Here is a 17,383-nt window from a genome sequence, read left to right as displayed (position 1 = left end):
TGTCAATTGCTATTCATTCAATTACCTTCCTACAATTCTTTATTAATTGAGTCCTTATCAGACGCTCCATTCTCTTGACAGTGATCAATGACAGACTGACAGGCCTATAATTACTTGGATCATTCTGTTTACCCTTTTTAAATACTGGCACAACATTAGCTTTCCTCCACATTTCTGGAACTTCCCAGTGTTCCAATACTTATAGAAAATCAACATGAACTGTCCAGTGAGCTACTCAACTAGCTCTTTTAATACTCTTAAATGCAAGTTATCCAGACCTTATACTTTAAAATGGTCTAATTTTAGTAGCTGCTGTTTAACATCCTTCTGAGATACTAATAGAATTGAAAGAGTGTTTTTATCATATGAGATGACATTACCTTTCCTCCACCACCACCCCGCAACCTCCAAACACAGAACAGAAATATTTATTGAACACTTGTGCCTTTTCTGCATTAATACTGATAATTCTATCGTTTCCATCAAGTAATGGACTAATACTATTGTCAGGATTCTTTTTGTTCCTAATATACTTTAAAAACTCTTTGTATTGACCGTAACTCTGTTGGCCATAGACTTCACCTTGTGTTCCTTTGCTTCCTTTATCAATTTTCTACAATTCCTAACTTCTGATTTATATTTTTTACTATCAACTTCCACTTTCTTCCATTCATTAATGTATTTTATTTTATTTTATACCTGCCTTCACTTGCCCATTTAACCAGCCTTCTTCAGTTGTGGTATTGTGGCTTTAGAAGCATTAAGTAAAGTGTTCCTACAGTGATGGCAAAACCCCTTCCATTGCTGTGGCTCTATCTACACTATGAAGTTATGCTGGTATAACTATGGCACTGTAGTTATCCTCTATATTTCCTGTAATATAGAGATAGCTTTAGTGTAAACTTTTGCAGAAAGTCCAATGCCAGGGGCCAGATAAAGAATAGTAATGACAAAAAAATAAAATGATTAATTCCCTCCCCCACCCTCTTTTTTTTCTACAAATTGTTGACCCTGATTCTACACTCTTATTCAAACCGAACCCATACTAGAATAGAATTGCTTCATTTTTATCTTCATCAGAAAACCAGCTAACATGAAATGTATTATGGATACAGCAGGGTTTTCCCTACTGTATAACATTAATTACTACAAACAGCTTGCTAAAAATTGAAAGTGTAACTATCAAGAATAAAAATGAGAAATATTTACTGGATATCTGCCCGGCCTCGTTTCCCTTGTGATTCTGTCCAATGGCCTAAGCTCCATTGAAGAAAGCAAGATAAATTGATTCTAATTAAATTGGATAGCTACTATAGCAAATCTTAACCTAATGCAGACGAGGTAATATAACAACATTAGCATTTATAACGTAAATAAAAAGGGAGACTTGGCTGCATTGACTCAAGATCAAAATGTGGCAACCAAAGCTCAAGTGATGGTCATTCAGTGACCTAGGTGAAGTAGAGCTATGGCTACACAGAAGTTTTTAGTGGATAAGTAATTCACATAATTCAAGTGGAAAGCAAATATTTCATAGCTGGCATATCACTATCAAATGCACTAACCTTTTATAGTACAATGTTATTTTAATTTTCCTAGGACGACATGTATACATAACATTATTCTGTCTCCTTAAAGAATGTTGGCCTAATGCAGCTCTACTATGTTAATTGCATTCTCTTTGGTGGATCTATTCCAGATCTGCACTGGCATTACTAAGAGCAAAATTTGACCCTTTATTTCTTTTTCCATCAATGTACACCATCAGTTCTACTTCCAATTCTCTGTTGCCACTTTATAGCCCCATATTTTTCTGTCATCTTTTATCTTTTATGTTCAAAACCAAATCATGTTGCCTCCCCACTGTTTGAAAAATAACTCTGAAAAATACCAATCCAACTCAATTAAAGAATATAATCTTTATGCATTTTGTACTCCCCTGGAGTTACAACAGTTTTAACATTGATTCAACTCAAAATAATGAAACCATAACTCTAGACTGTTAGAGACGGAGGACCAGATCAGCCACTCATCTATCACCTCCCTCAGCTTGTGCAACACACAGTAGAATATTTCTGGAAACTGCATAAGCAGAGAACTGCTGCAGTAATATCTCTCTTTGACCTGCCAAATTTGTTTCACCAAAGGCTGATCTGAGAGTTACTTAGTCTGTGGCTGTACCACCGGTCCACATTTCTGTTACCAAGTCTTTCAGGTTCATCTTTCTCATGCTCCTCTCAGTCAATAAATGAATAAAGTAGTGAATCAAGTGCCAGCATTTCATTAGGTAGCAAAGCAAAGTGGTCGTGACCCATACAAATTCACCATTATTCTCATTTCAAAGATAGGCAAACACACACATGTTATTCTTTGTCTGAGAAGAAGGTGGGCTGTTGTCTAATTATTGGACATGGGACTGGGACTCTAGGAATTCAAGTTCTAATCCTGTTGTGAGAGTAATTTGTTGTGTGACCTTAGATTAAATCAAGCAATATTTGTGCCTGCCTCCTGCACCACAAGTAGAAATGAAGGTAATGGTAATCACCTACCTCAGAGATGCTGTAGTGTTCTTAAGGTTCAAAGAAAGTGCATGGCATTAAGCAAAGTCAAAAATTAAATGAACTGTACCATCCCTGTCTCCCAGTACTGTGATGAGTTCACTAGTACCTGCCTTCTGAGTGACTCCTCCTTACTTTCTACTTCAGGTCACAAAGCAAAGCTGCAAGTAAAAACAGCTTTTGGGTAACACCCAGATTGGGAGTTAATTTGAAAATTTTCTTTCAATGTTGCATTGTGACCAAAGAGGCAGAGTCACATGGAACTGCGTCAGGATGTCTCAGCAGTGAAAGTAGATGGCCTCATGTACACTGAAGTCTCACGTTCCATCACAGATGCACTTGCCATGAATTCCCCCAAGGGCTGATCTCTGTCAGATCTAATTTTTCACCTATAGCCTTTTCCTTCTTCCCATCACTTTTTTTTTGGTCTGGTTAAGTTTCCAGTACACGCTACATCTTAATTTAGTTTGCTTGACATGGCCTTCATTTGGAAAAGACTCTGCTAATGCTGACTACTATGTGTAAGCAACTCTGTTGCAGAAGGGAAAAAATCAGTCTCTTACTCACTGCTTCACTGAGGGTGTTCCCCAGTGATAACAAGCATTTTGGTTTCCAGGACTGCATCTATAGGAAGCAACTGTATTTAATAGGTTTTTTTAATGTACTTCTTCTTTACATTTCTTAGCAGTCTCCCTCTCTGCCCAAGCAGATGCCATTTTGTGAAGTAGAGCTGACTGGGAGTATTAGAGGTCAGTTTGTGCTTTATTATTTACTTCCTTTCAGCTAACCTAAAATCTTTCAGATAGTTAGAAAGGCTTTCACTTTTCATTTATGATTAAAACCAGTCTGCAATATAATGGACTGTTTCACTAACCTTGTGGCCTGGAACATTTTTCCTCATCCCAAGATTCATCTGTCTTTCCTACTCCGCTTCTCATTCTGTATATTCTTTCCTATACTAAACCATAGCATTAAAATGTCTTGCTGCATTATTATTTGTGGCTTGGCTTTTCTCATTACCTGTTGTCTTCACTTCATACCTCTCATCTAGCTTCTCTGGGGGGTTTGCTGCAAGGTGAAAAATCTAGCTCATTCTAGCCAGCATGTGTAGCAAAACAGCAATTTCTTTCTCCAGTCTGCTAGCAGAGACAATCGAGTATTTTTTATATAATTTATATTTCATTTACACTGATTTATTTATTTCCAGATTTTAAGGACCATCTTATTCATCAAGAAAAAATTATGGTTGTTTTTACAGTGTTTTAACCTTGGCTTAAGTTGGTAGTGACGCTACTTAAGAGTTAAAAATAAGACATGGTGTTCTCTAACATGGCTAAATTGTTACAGCTGTTCACTATGAGGAAAATAAAATACTGTTGACACTTCCCCTGTGTAGATCATAGAAGATTAGGGTTGAAAGAGACCTCAGGAGGTCATCTAGTCCAACTACCTGCTCAAAGCAGGACCAACTCCAACTAAATCATTCCAGCCAGGGCTTTGTCAAGCCGGGTCTTAAAAACCTCGAAGGATGGAGATTCCACCACCTCCCTACATAACCCATTCCAGTGCTTCACCACCCTCCTAGTGAAATTTTCCTAATATCCTAATATTTTCTTAATATCCAACCTAGACATCCCCCACTGCAACTTGAGACCATTGTTCCTTGTTCTGTCATCTGCCATCTCGAAGAACAGCCTAGTTCCATCCTCTTTGGAACTCCCCTTCAGGTAGCTGAAGGCTACTATCAAATCCCCCCTCACTTTTCTCTTCTGTGGACTAAATAAGCCCAGTTCCCTCAGCCTCTCCTCGTAAGTCATATACCCCAGCCCACTAACCATTTTTGTTGCCCTTTACTGGACTCTCCAGTTCATCCACATCCTTTCTGTAGTGGGGGGCCCAAAACTGGACTCAATACTCTAGATGTGGCTTACCAGTGCCAAACAGAGGGGAATAATCACTTCCCTTGATCTGCTTGCAATGCTCCTACTAATGCAGCCCAATATGACGTTAGCCTTCTTGGCAACAAGGGCACACTGCTGACTCATGTCCAGCTTCTCGCCACTCGCTCAGGTCCTTTTCTGCAGAACTGCCACTTAGCCAGTTGGTCCACAGCCTGGAGCAGTGCATGGGATTCTTCTGTCCTAAGTGCAGGACTCTGCACTTATCCTTGTTTAACTTCATCAGATTTCTTTTGGCCCAATCCTCCAAATTGACTAGGTCCCTCTAAACCCTATCCCTACCCTCCCGTGTGTCTACCTCTCGCCCCAGCATAGTGTCATCTGTGAACTTGCTGAGGAGGCAATCATCCCATTATCCAGATCCTTAATGAAGATGTTGAACAAAACCAGCCCCAGGACAGACCCCTGGGGCACTCCGCTTGATACCAGCTGCCAACGAGACATTGAGCCATTGATCACTACCCGTTGAGCCCGACAATCTAGCCAAATTTCTATCCACCTTATAGTCCATTCATCCAATCCATACTTTTTTAACTTGCTGACAAGAATACTGTGGGAGACCATATCAAAAGCTTTGCTAAAGTCAAGATATATCATTTCTGCCACTTTCCCCATATCCACAGAGCCAGTTATCTCCTGATAGAAGGCAATCAGGTTGGTCAGACATGACTTGCCCTTGCTGAATCCATGTTGACTGTTCCCGATCACTTTCCTCTCCTCCAAGTGCTTCAAAATGGATTCCTTGATGACCAGATCCATGATTTTTCCAGGGACTGAGGTGAGGCTGACTGGTCTGTGGTTCCCTGGATTCTCTTTCTTCCCCTTTTAAAATATGAGCACTATATTTGCCTTTTTCCAATTGTCCAGGACCTCCCCTGATTGCCACGCGTTTTCAAAGATAATGGCCAATGACTCTGCAATCACATCAGCCACCTCCCTCAGCACTCTTGGGTGCATTAGATCCAGACCCATGGACTTGTGCATGTCCAGCTTTTCTAAATAGTCCTTAACCTGTTCTTTTACCCTGAGGGCTGCTCACCTCCTCCCCATACTGTGCTTCCCAGGGCAGCATTCTGGGAGTTCACCTTGTCTGTGATGACTGATGCAAAAAAACCATTGAGTACTTCAGCTTTTTCCACATCATCTGTCACTAGGTTGCCTCCCCCATTCAGTAAGGGTCCCACACTTTCCCTGACCTTTTTCTTGTTGCTAACATAGCTGTAGAAACCCTTCTTGTTACCCTTCACATCCCTTGCTAGCTGCAGCTCCAGTTGTGCTTTGCCCTTCCTGATTAAACTCCTGCATGCTTGAGCAATATTTTTATACTCCTCCCTAGTCATCTATCCAAGTTTCCACTTCTTGTAAATTTCCCTTTTGTGTTTAAGCTCACCAAATATTTTTCTTTTAAGCCAAGCTGGTCGCCTGCCATATTTGCTATTCTTTCTGCACATCAGGATGGTTTGTTTCTGTGCTCTCAATAAGGCTTCTTTAAAATACAGCCAGCTCTTCTGGACTCTTTCCCCCTCATATTAGCCTCCCAGGGGATCCTTCTCACCAGTTCCCTGAAGGAGTCAAAGTCTGTTTTTCTGAAGTCCAGGGTTCGTATTTTGCTGTTCTCCTTTCTTCTTTTTGTCAGGATCCTGAATTTGACCATCCCATGGTCACTGCTGCCCAGGTTGCCACTCACTGCTACTTCCCCTACCCATTCTTCCCTGTTTGTGAGCAGCAGGTCAAGAGGAGCACAGCCCCTAGTTGATTCCTCCAGGACTTGCACTAGGAAGTTGTCCCCAACACTCTCCAAAAACTTCCTGGATTGTCTGTGAACTGCTGTATTGCTCTCCCAGCAGATGTCAGGGTGATTGAAGTCCCCCATGAGAACCAAGGCCTGTGATCTGGAAACTTGTTAGATGGGCAGTCTGGCTCCCAGGAGCCCCCCTGAAGCCTGGGGTGGCTTTGCAGTGCCCTGGCTCAGTTTACTCTTCTTTCAGAGACCCTTAATAAGTCCACAAAGCCTTGTGTTTAGTAACTATGCCCAATCTTGTGGTCTGATTTATTAACATAAAACAAACTCAAAAATAAAGTCTCTTCCTTCCCAGTTTCAAGCTGGGCACAGCCCCTCCTTAGGGTCTATCTTCCTGCTCTCCCAGCACCTCTTGCCTGGAGTTTGGTCTTCTCTGCCTTAACCACACACCTCCTTCACTGCTGATGTCTTCCCTCCTGCTGACTCAGAGTTGTAGAAGCCTTCTGACTCTCTGCAGTGTCAGCAGGCATCTGTTAGCATTCACTTGCAGTCCCTTCTCTCTCCAATCCTGATTGGATCATTTGACCCACTGGCCACATAACCCTCATTAACCCCACTTGAGGACATGAGTTAACCTTGTCACAGATGGACAAAGACCCAAACTTCCCTTAAGGCCCAACCACACTGTGACACCCTGGCAAAGGGCAAAGTCAAATTTATTGAAATTTTTTTGCCATTTTAAATGTATGGTCAACTTATGCACATTCAGGAATTTAGGAAGACGACATTACTTAGAACGCAGAAGGAGCAAACGCCCATGAGGATATGGTGTGAATGTACTTTACAATCTCACTGCATGAGCATATTATGATTATATCAACTGAAAAATTGAATTGAAAAGTTGTTTTTAAAATACTGTCTTCTTGGGATCTCCCAAAGAGTGTATGCAGAGACATATGCTAACATGCTTGTAATAAAGCAGTGCTTGTACCAGAATATACCTGAACTTTGTGGAGGGTTTAAAACTTACCCTAGATCTGGATCCCAGTTACTGAATTGGCCAGAGCAAATGGGTAGCCAGGCATCCGATTTTTGACAAGAACTGCCGGTCGAAAGGGGATCCTGGCTGCTTCAGTTGGTGGCACAGCAGGGGCCTGAGGCTAAGGCAGGCTTCCTGCCTGCTCTAGCTCCACATGGCTCCCAGAAGTGGCCGCCAGGTCCCTGTAGCCCCTAAGTGCTGGGGCAGCCAGAGACTGGGAGGCTCTGTGTGCTGCCCTCATCCCCTCCCACACCCCAACCCCGTGCCCTAGCCCGGAGCCCCCTCCCATGCCCCAAACCCCTCAGCCCCGGTCCAACACCCAGCCGGAGCCCACACCCCCTCCCACACTCTGAACCCCTCGGCCCCAGCCCAGAGCCTCCTTCTGCACACCAAACCATCACTGGCCCAAACCAGAGCCTGCATCCACAGCTCAGAGCCCATACCCATTCCTGTACCCCAACCCTCTGCCCCAGCCAGGTAAAAGTGAGTGTGGGTGGGGAAGAATGAGCTATCATTTAAGTTATTTGTTTCCCAGAGACATGTGGTGTCAGTCTGCTGGTAACGGATTTGTTTCCTGACAAAGATCTTGGATGACATGAATCCCCACAGAATTAGGATATATTTGCCTCTTTCAACATTTCCTAACGCCAGCCATACCACCATAATCTCCTGTAGACAGAATACAATGGCCTTCATATTTGAAATACTGCAGGCTAGGCTTACAAGGTGTATAGTATAAGTTCTACTGAAGAGAAACTTATTTAAATGAGGGATATTTTCTCCTTATTCCAGCTGAAGATTAATAATTTTCATTAACACTGTTTGATCGAAGTTACACATTTTTCAAAACTGCCTGAATAGGGACTTTTGAAAATTTCACTTTGTCTCATAATGAAGTATAGTAGCTAAATATTATCCCCACTTTACAGATTTGGATATTGAGCCATAAAAAAGTTAAATTAATTGTCTGAGCTCACATATCAAATCAACATCAGAGTGTTCAAAACACTGGTGTATGCCATCTCTCTTGCCCAGGATTTTATGGAATCCAAACCAATAAGCTCAGAGTTTCATCTTGAAACTGGAACCAAAATCAAATAGACTTTTAGAGTAGTAAAAGAGTGGTTTGGTCGGCTTTATTTTTCATTCATTTTTCACTCTACTTTAACATTTTGAGGTTCTGTCTGGGCCCAAAGCTGAAGCACCAGAGTAATCAGAGAAAAATGCCTCATGGTGTAAACTGCTCCGAAAGCAAGCAGAAAAGTTACAAACTAGAAAACTAGAAAATTTACAAGAAATTTTGTTCTCGCAAGACGTCCGATGTATTTGTTTCAGAGTGGTAGCCGTGTTAGTCTGTATCAGCAAAAAAAATGAGTACTTGTGGCACCTTAGAGAATAACAAATTTATTTGGGCATAAGCTTTCATGGGCTAAAACCCACTTAATCGGATGCATACAATGGAAAATACAGTAGGAAGATATATATACACCAAGAACATAAAAAAATGGGTGTTGCCATACCAACTCTAATGAGACTAATCAATTAAGGTGGGCTATTATCAGCAGGAGAAAAAAAACCTTTTCTAGTGATAATCAGGATGGTCCATTTCAAACAGTTGATAAGAAGGTGTGAGTAACAGTAGGAGGGAAAAATTAGCATGGAGAAATAATTTTTACTTTGTGTAATGACTCATCCACTCCCAGTCTTTATTCAAGCCTAATTTAAAGGTGTCCAGTTTGCAAATTAATTCCAATTCTGCAGTTTCTCATTGGAGTCTGTTTTTGAAGTATTTTTTGTTGGAGAATTGAGACTTTTAGGTCTGAAACGGAGTGACCAGGGAGGTTGAAGTGTTCTCCAACTGGTTTTTGAATGTTATAATTCTTGATGTCTGATTTGTGTCCTTTTATTCTTTTGCGTAGAGATTGTCCGGTTTGGCCAATGAACATTGCAGAGGGGGATTGTTGGCAATGAATAAACAATAAATTTGTTAGTCTCTAAGATGCCACAAGTACTCCATGTATTTGTGACTCAAGGAGTTTGGATATCTCAGATAAACATCTGAACTTGTGATGGGAAGTGAATCTCTTAATCTTCCGAGGTTTGCTTATGACTGGTTTGAATAATTATTACTTTTAACCTCCAAAATGCATATACAATTGCGATCATGATTGTTCAATCCAAGCTTTTAAAATAATTTCCATCTTCAGTGTAAGATTTGCCAACTGTATTTACAAATACTGCCATATTAAACAACACGTCTCTCCTGTAAGCTCCTCCAGAGTGAAGGGCTATGAAGTGAAAGCGCTGGAAAAAAAGAGTTGGAAGAATATTTCTACCAATCAGCATACTAACACTTCTGTAGTCCAAAAGTAAATCCTAACTTGGGTACTGGAGAGAAAAAAATCTTGTATACGATTTAAATTTCACAGTATCTCAAAACCAGCAACAGGATTTTTGAAATTGATCCAGTACAATATCCATCTGGTAGCAATGGGATTGGTTATCATACAGAGGAGGTATAGAGAAACTAGCTTGATAACGTGTAAATGTCTGATCGCTGATTACTCCTCAAGTGCCAGTTTTTGAATATGAAACCAAATCAGAAGAACAGCCAAAAGGAAGGAACGACAGTAATCCAGTCCCAAACCCACATTACCATGTTCTGGCATGTGTCTTTGGCAGTGCTCTTCTTAACTTCCCCTTATTTTTCAACTGATATTACTCTGTAAGAAATTGCGCACAATTCTCAAGACAGCCCTGGATCAGAAGAACATTACCTCTCCATTTCAAGAAAGCCTTGTGATTCAATGTACTGAAGAAAATTTATAGCAACTTGAATGATAGGAAAATTGACCAGACATACAAAGTTGTCTTTAAGGTTAAAAAAAGATTGCTCTTGACTCTGTGAAATTTAGTTGCAAGTTCACTGATGATGCCTAAAATATAGCAGATTGATAGTTTAGTTTATCAGACCGGTGTTCCATCTAATACAGTATCCTGTCTGACAGTGGCCTGTATCAGATGTCTTAGAGAAAGGTAGAAGAAAGCACATAATGGAATCTTAGTGTCTCCCGAGTCCCCCAACAGTCAGCAGCTGTCTTATGCCCAAGAACATGAGATACCAAATCTCTTATGATTATTTCATCCTCTCTAATATCACTGCTGATATTCTCTATCCCTATTAATGTCTAACCCTTTTTACCCTACATAATTCTTGGCCTCCGTGATACGTAGTGGCAGTGACTTCCATATGCTAATTATGCACAGTGTGAAGAATGTTTCCTTCTATCAGTTTTAAGCTTGTTGCCTTTCAGATTCATCAGCTATCCTTTCATTACCTCAACACTGGTGCCTGATGTCTTGGTTTCTAATAATCAAGTAACCCTCTTTGCACTGTCACCTAGGGTTACTTTCTATTTTAGTTATACAATTACACATTGCAACTGAAAAACTGTCAGTCCAGGATAAGAGGGAATAAAAGCAGGCAGATAATACCCCATAAACATCTCCCCATCTATTTAAAAAACCCATTGATTTATGTAGTATTTTGTCTTATTGTTATTACAGGTGTTACCAGGTCATACTCTTACAGTCTTCTACGTTCTTAATTCTTAGCATGTAAACAAGTATTCAATGTTGGGGTAATGTGTTGAGTTAATGTTTGTTAATTGAAGATCTGGTAGCAGTAAATTCTAGATAGAGGGAGCTATGCAGCAGCAGGAGGAGCTGCCTATCTGCTGTGGTCTCTAATTACAGACAGGTCTTGAGACAGCTGTTTACTGAGAATGCGGTGCTCCAGTGGAGTTGAGATTATTGAAAGAAGGGATGCCTGTATGCTGTTTTGCCTGCTCTGTTCCAGGACTGTTTTATGTGTCTAGGTAAAACAAACTACACTCAGAATATACCCACATTTCACATCACTGATTTTTCCACTAGGAAGCCAACCTGCAAGGGTCTGAACATCTGTCAGTTCTTGGTAGAGGATTGGTACCTATGTCAGAACAGGACACTGTGTTGCAAGAATGGGTTTACCCAACCTGATACGAGATCTAAATATAAAGAATCAAGAATCTATAAATTGAACATCAAGATGACAAAGATCCTTATCAATACCAACGTAATGCAACTAGATTAATTTTATTAATACTTGGCAATTACATAGCACTTTCATCTTTATAACTCAGTGCTTTAAAAACAGGTAAGCAAAGCTGAGAAGGGAATAGCTGAGAATGCAAAGTTTTTTCACACATTAGCTAAGAAAGTTAATAGAATAAGAAATAATTGATACAGTACTTAGAAAATGTTAATGTTAGTGTTAGACCATCCATGATAGCGGTAGTCCAGCAAATGAATCACTATTCATTGTGGGATAACACAACAGATGGAGTTTGAAGTATTCACTAATGCTAATGAGGTTTCAAACCATATTTTTTATTTTAAAATAGGGTAAAATATCAATGTAGTCCTCATGAAGATACAGTCCAGATCATACAAATTCAGTATGATCAGTACCTTATCTTAGCATGTCTCTTTTCTAGCATTAGTCTTCATCCAAAGCCACCTGTTCATAAATTTTTAAACAATACAAAGCAGAATAATGGGGTTTTGAGAGCTATGTTAATTTATTTTCATTTTTCAGGTGTAATACAAATGAAACACTTGTCTTGCATGCTTTAGGCCAAACAAACTGGTTATCACAGCATGCAATAGACATCAAAAAATAATTTAGTAAATTCTCTTCAACTGACAAAACAAAACATATATTATCAGCATTAATGAAAGGGAGATGTTTGTTTAGGGGAGAAAGGATTACTCAATTTAGGACAATTATTGATTTGATAAAATATCTTGGTACCATTTTATTTTAATTGCATTGGATGGAGAGACTGGGTTCGAAGGCGTTCATTGATTGTAAATGGAGCTCCAATACAATTTTTCTTTTTCTTTTTTTTTTGAAACACACTAGATTAAATCATTCCTCCCTCATCTCATAGGATCCCATTCTCTGTCTTTTTTCCAGAAGGCCTACTTTTTTTTCCACTGATAGCCAAGAGAGCAGCATAACCCTGTCTTTAAGGTGATCATAAATCTATAATGTATGAAAATAGTGTGTCTAATCTCTTCCACTATGAACCCAACTCTGAATCTCAGCTTTATACCTGTGTAAGAGTTAAATATAAAATGGAGTTACTGCTGACTCATGCCTCTGAGAGCAGAAACAAACCCTATGGTTTCCGTGAGTAGAGAGTTTGGTGTTACAGATTCAGTTCACTGTACGATTGTCTCTTCTTTGTCAGACTCTGAATGATTTTTAAGAGTCTGAACATTTTTGTCTTTAGCAAAGCCTTTATCTTCCTTTTAAAAAGGGGGCCTGGTTGTTACGAACTACACTGAACCAGTCTCCTAGAGTTGTCAGCTTTAGACTGCTGTTTCATTTCGACAAATACTTTCAGCTGTCTGCCGAACCTCTTTGCGGTTCACTTTTTTGTTGGCAACTTGCATTGTGCTTCTCCTACTTACAAAAATTAATGCCCCTCTCGCACAAGCCTGCAAAAGGTTACATGTGTGAGCAGGAACCCCATTGCAACATAGCATTAGCTCGACAAGCCTTTTATAACAATGTGGAAAATAGTGTGAATGCTCAATCACTTTGAAAATCACGGCCAACATCAGAATTGGCATTGATATGGAAACAATAGTTAAAAGTCAACTTTCAGGTCTGATGCAATTAAATCAATAGAACTTTTTCAATAAACTTGATCATTTCTGTGATTATTCTGAAGAGAGCTGAACCTTCCCTTTTCTCCTATAGAAATGTTTATTAATAAATTTAGGGTCAAGCCTGCTCAAATGTACAGATGCCCCAGAGAATCTCAATATTAAAAGCTAATCTCCTGAGCATGAAGTTGCATTAGGGTAGGTGCTCTCTTTTTGTGTTTGAGGTGTACCTGACCCAGAAATATATTTCACTCGGACACCTGAATTCGGCCTGAAATTCTTTTTTGTGCTGCACATGTGAAAGGTGGGAATGAATGATAAACAGAGGAGATTTATTTGACTCTGCCCACTCATTTGGAAGGAGAAGCACAGCCACCTGAATTTCTATCAATCAGAAATGGCATGTGGGTATGTTGTTTCTTTTTGAACTCCACCCCTCACCTTCCAGTATCCCTTTCCTTTTCAGTTATTCTATTTAGATCTCCAAGTCTGATGGTAATCCTCTAGACACAAAGACATTTTTTTCCTCAGAACTTTGAAAATGGTGCCAATATGAGGGAAGGGAAGCAGCCTAGAATCTACAAAACATTTTCTAGGATCATAGTTGAATTTTTAAGAATTAATGACTGAGTCCAATGCAGTGCGGAGGAAGAAGAAAACTGAATTTCCTTAATGGGACAAGACTGCACCTGACCCAGTAATCCAAAAGAGAAAAAAAGAAAAAAAAAGAAAAGAAACAACCTGAGAATTTAGATCTACTGTGCTTGTGGGGTATTATCAATCAAAGCTGGAGCAGAAAATTGTATCTCCACAAATACTTGTTCATGAAACTTGAAAAGTTTCTTTGCATCTACATATTTGCCAATAAATCTCAAATGCTTTCCACTCACATTCTAACCAACATAACATGCATGTTGTCATAGTTACTTCAAATGTAAATTTGGATGGGACTCCTTGGTGAAGAGATAAACACTAGCAGAAGGTTAGCGTAGGAAGGTGTCAGAAAAATGGGGTTTAAAGACAGATTTGAAGGAGGAGGGGCTGCTTATCACAAGTATTGGTGTCTGTTTCAAGCATGTTTTATTTTAAGCACTGACAAAGGGTAGGGGAAATAGGAGATAGTGGAAGATGATGAGGAAGGGAGTGTTAACAAAGAGATAGTTCCTCATGTCTCAGTCTCTGAACGTAGGCTGTAACAACATTAAAAGTTGTGAGAATGTTGACTTCTGTTCCTACCCTCACCTCTAGACAGGCAATTTAAGAAGAGCAACAAATGATTTTACATTAGCATATATCAATTGGCCAAGCTAATCTTTAATTTAACATTAACATGTAAAGAGAGACACAGAAATGTAACTGATTCCATGCATTTCTTTGTAATATAAGTATCGGGAAAAGTATATCAGTAAATGTACCAAGACTCAGTCTTGTTACACAACAAGGATTGGGGCAGAGTATTGTCTATGAAATGGCTCTGAAGTATTTTAGGGCCTGTCTAGCATGCAGCAAGCTGGGGTGAAAGTCTATAACTCGATACGCTGCCATGCATTAATTGTCCACGTAGACCCTTCTTCCATGCACTAGAATTCCCCGACTGCACTTTCACCTTTCAGTGTTTGAAATCTACGGCAGTGCATTCAAGCACACTAGGGAACTTTTAGTGACATGCTAGCATGCTGAAGATTTACACCCCAGTTTGCTGCTCACTAACTCTCTGTCTAGACAAGTCCTTCATCTATCTGGCCAGAGTGAGGGCGCTGCTCTTAATGTAGTGCCAGTGCCCCAGGGTATAGCTGGACTGGGATCAACAATTTGATTCAGTGACCTTTTCCTGTTCTGGTACCAAAATGCCCCTGGCCTGTACTAGGCAGGTCTGAGTGGCAGTAAGCATTTCCAATAAATCTAATTACTGGAGTGATGAGACCACAGCCAATTATGAAGACCAATATTGTCTGTTTCCTTGTACTCCCCAGTCCGTCTTTATCCATCTGTTGTCCATCTCTTACATTTACATTATAAGCTCTTTGGGGCAAGTCCCACCTTTTTTGTCCTGTGTTTGTGCAGCACCTAGCACAATGGGGGACTGGCCCATGAGTGGGGCTCCCAGGCACTGCTGCAATACCAATAAAAGAACAGTATTATCTAATATGAAATTGTACTGGTATCAGTGAAAGCATTCCAGCCGGTGTCCCTTTTCCCTTTCCTGCTGACCTCAAAATCAATATGTATTCCTAGAATAATGGATGGCGAATTGCTGAAATTTTTCTTCAACCACATGTGCCTTGTGATTTCTTCTTCCTTTAAAAGTCAGTTCTTATAACTTTTTAAGCAAACTAATCCAACTCATGCAAAATCATTTCTCTAAATATTTAGGGTTAATCACATAACTTGACTATTCATTAGAATCATCCTGCGAAAAGACATGAACAAATCAACATACATCAAAGGCAAAAGTTTCTAATAGTTTTATATTAAATGTTCCTCTTTCACATACCCTTAACCTCAACTCCACAGTTTAAAACAAGGAACAGCACAATGTACACTCACAAGAAACCTTCCAGTTTAACACATTTTATATTTCTTTGAATTCAAAGCTTTGTTTCTCTTGCCCCAGACTCAATGGGAAGACTCTATGGAACAGAAACGGCTACTCCATTTGCAGACTTTTCCTGCTCCAGGTTAAATGGCATAGGGATCACCATAAAGTTCCAAGCACCCACTTAGAAGCCATCTTTATGTGAAGCTAAACCCTTTCAAGGGCTGAGAAATGGTGGGCCAGTGCTGGGATTAAGAGCTGATTACTCTAGAATATTGTCTTAAAAGAAGGGAAGAAGAGGATTCTGCCTCTAGATGTATCTACTGCAGGGGTTCTCCAACTTCATTGTACCGCGACCCCCTTCTGACAACAAAAATTACTACACGACCCCAGAAGGGGGGACCAAAGCCTGAGCCAAAGCCCGAGCCCCACCAGCCCAGGTGGGGTGGGTGGCAAAACCAAAACCCAAGCCCCACTGCCCCTGGTGGGGAGGCTTCAGCCCCAGCAGGGGGCCTGCAACTTGAGCCCCACCACCCAGGGCTGAAGCCCTCAGGTTTTCGGTCCCAGGCAGTGGGGCTTGGGCTTCAGGTCTGGCCCCGAGGCCCAACAAGCCTAAGCCAGCCCTGGTGACCCAATTAAAATGGGGTCATGACCCACACTGAGGTCCCGACCCACAGTTTGAGAACCGCTGATCTACTGTATCACTCATCTTGTACAGTGTCCTGTTACTATAGTTACAGTGACCTGGAAATGCAAACAGAGCAATAAAGTGAGGAGGAGGAAGAGAAGTAAGTCTGGGCTGTGACATAATTGGGGTTGAGTTGCATGTGAAGTCTTTAAGCCAAAAGCAACAGGTTTTCACTTGGTAAAGGAAACAATATTCAAACCCCCAAAGCACTGGTTATGTTCCAATACATTTCTCTATATTTCTGGTAGATTTTTATTTTTGCTATTACTTTTTGGAGCAAGCTTTGAATTCAAAGAACTATAAATGCCACCATTTCATATAGGTATGCATTCAAGTTAGGCTGTTGTTTAGTCACTTGTGAGGGATTCCACATTTTTAAATGTTTAAGGACTTTTTAAACTATCACCTAAGGATTTTTGCACATATTTGAGAACATGATGGTAAACAGGGTATTACATAAGATAAATTGAAGGCATTCTGTAACTCTTACAATACATCTGGAGATGTAAAAATAAGTCTTCCAGTAAGACACATCAACTAAAGCCCTACACAGTAACCAGTAGTACCAGATGGAGAATACTATGGCAATTTGTTTGATTAAAAAAAATCCAAAAAACTAACTACTGTAAGGTTTACATTGGTGGGGGCAAAATTAGACTCATGCCCCCATTGCGTTCGTTGATAAGAAAAGAAAGATAACCATGGACTATTTGGGTAAGGTTCACGTTTTTTGGAAGAGTTCCTAGCAACATGAGCATATAGGGAGTGTACAAGCACCAATATTTTCATCAGCTAATTAAAGTCTTCAGCTACTGGTGGTGTAACTTATCTGTAAGCCATCCATCTTGGGTAACCCAGGAAGCAAATTAAATGCTAACACGCAGACTCTATTGCGTTCTGCTTGTTGGTGTTCAGATACTGATTTTATGAATTCGAGTTCCCAAAATCCCACCCCGTAATCTCTTCATATCAAACAGCGACACTAAAAGAAATTTCAAGAAACTGAGATAAAGTAACCTATATTGTGTCTGAAAGATGTTGAATGACTGAGTCACACACCATGAACTGCTTTTGGAAACATTTGTCAATAAACCAATGTGAAACCAACTGAACTGTTATTCAAAGATTGAAGTTACTGAAAGATG

This window comes from Lepidochelys kempii, chromosome 1 (assembly GCF_965140265.1).
Source record: "Lepidochelys kempii isolate rLepKem1 chromosome 1, rLepKem1.hap2, whole genome shotgun sequence".
NCBI classification, from domain to species: domain Eukaryota; kingdom Metazoa; phylum Chordata; order Testudines; family Cheloniidae; genus Lepidochelys; species Lepidochelys kempii.
This window is presented reverse-complemented; position numbering follows the sequence as displayed.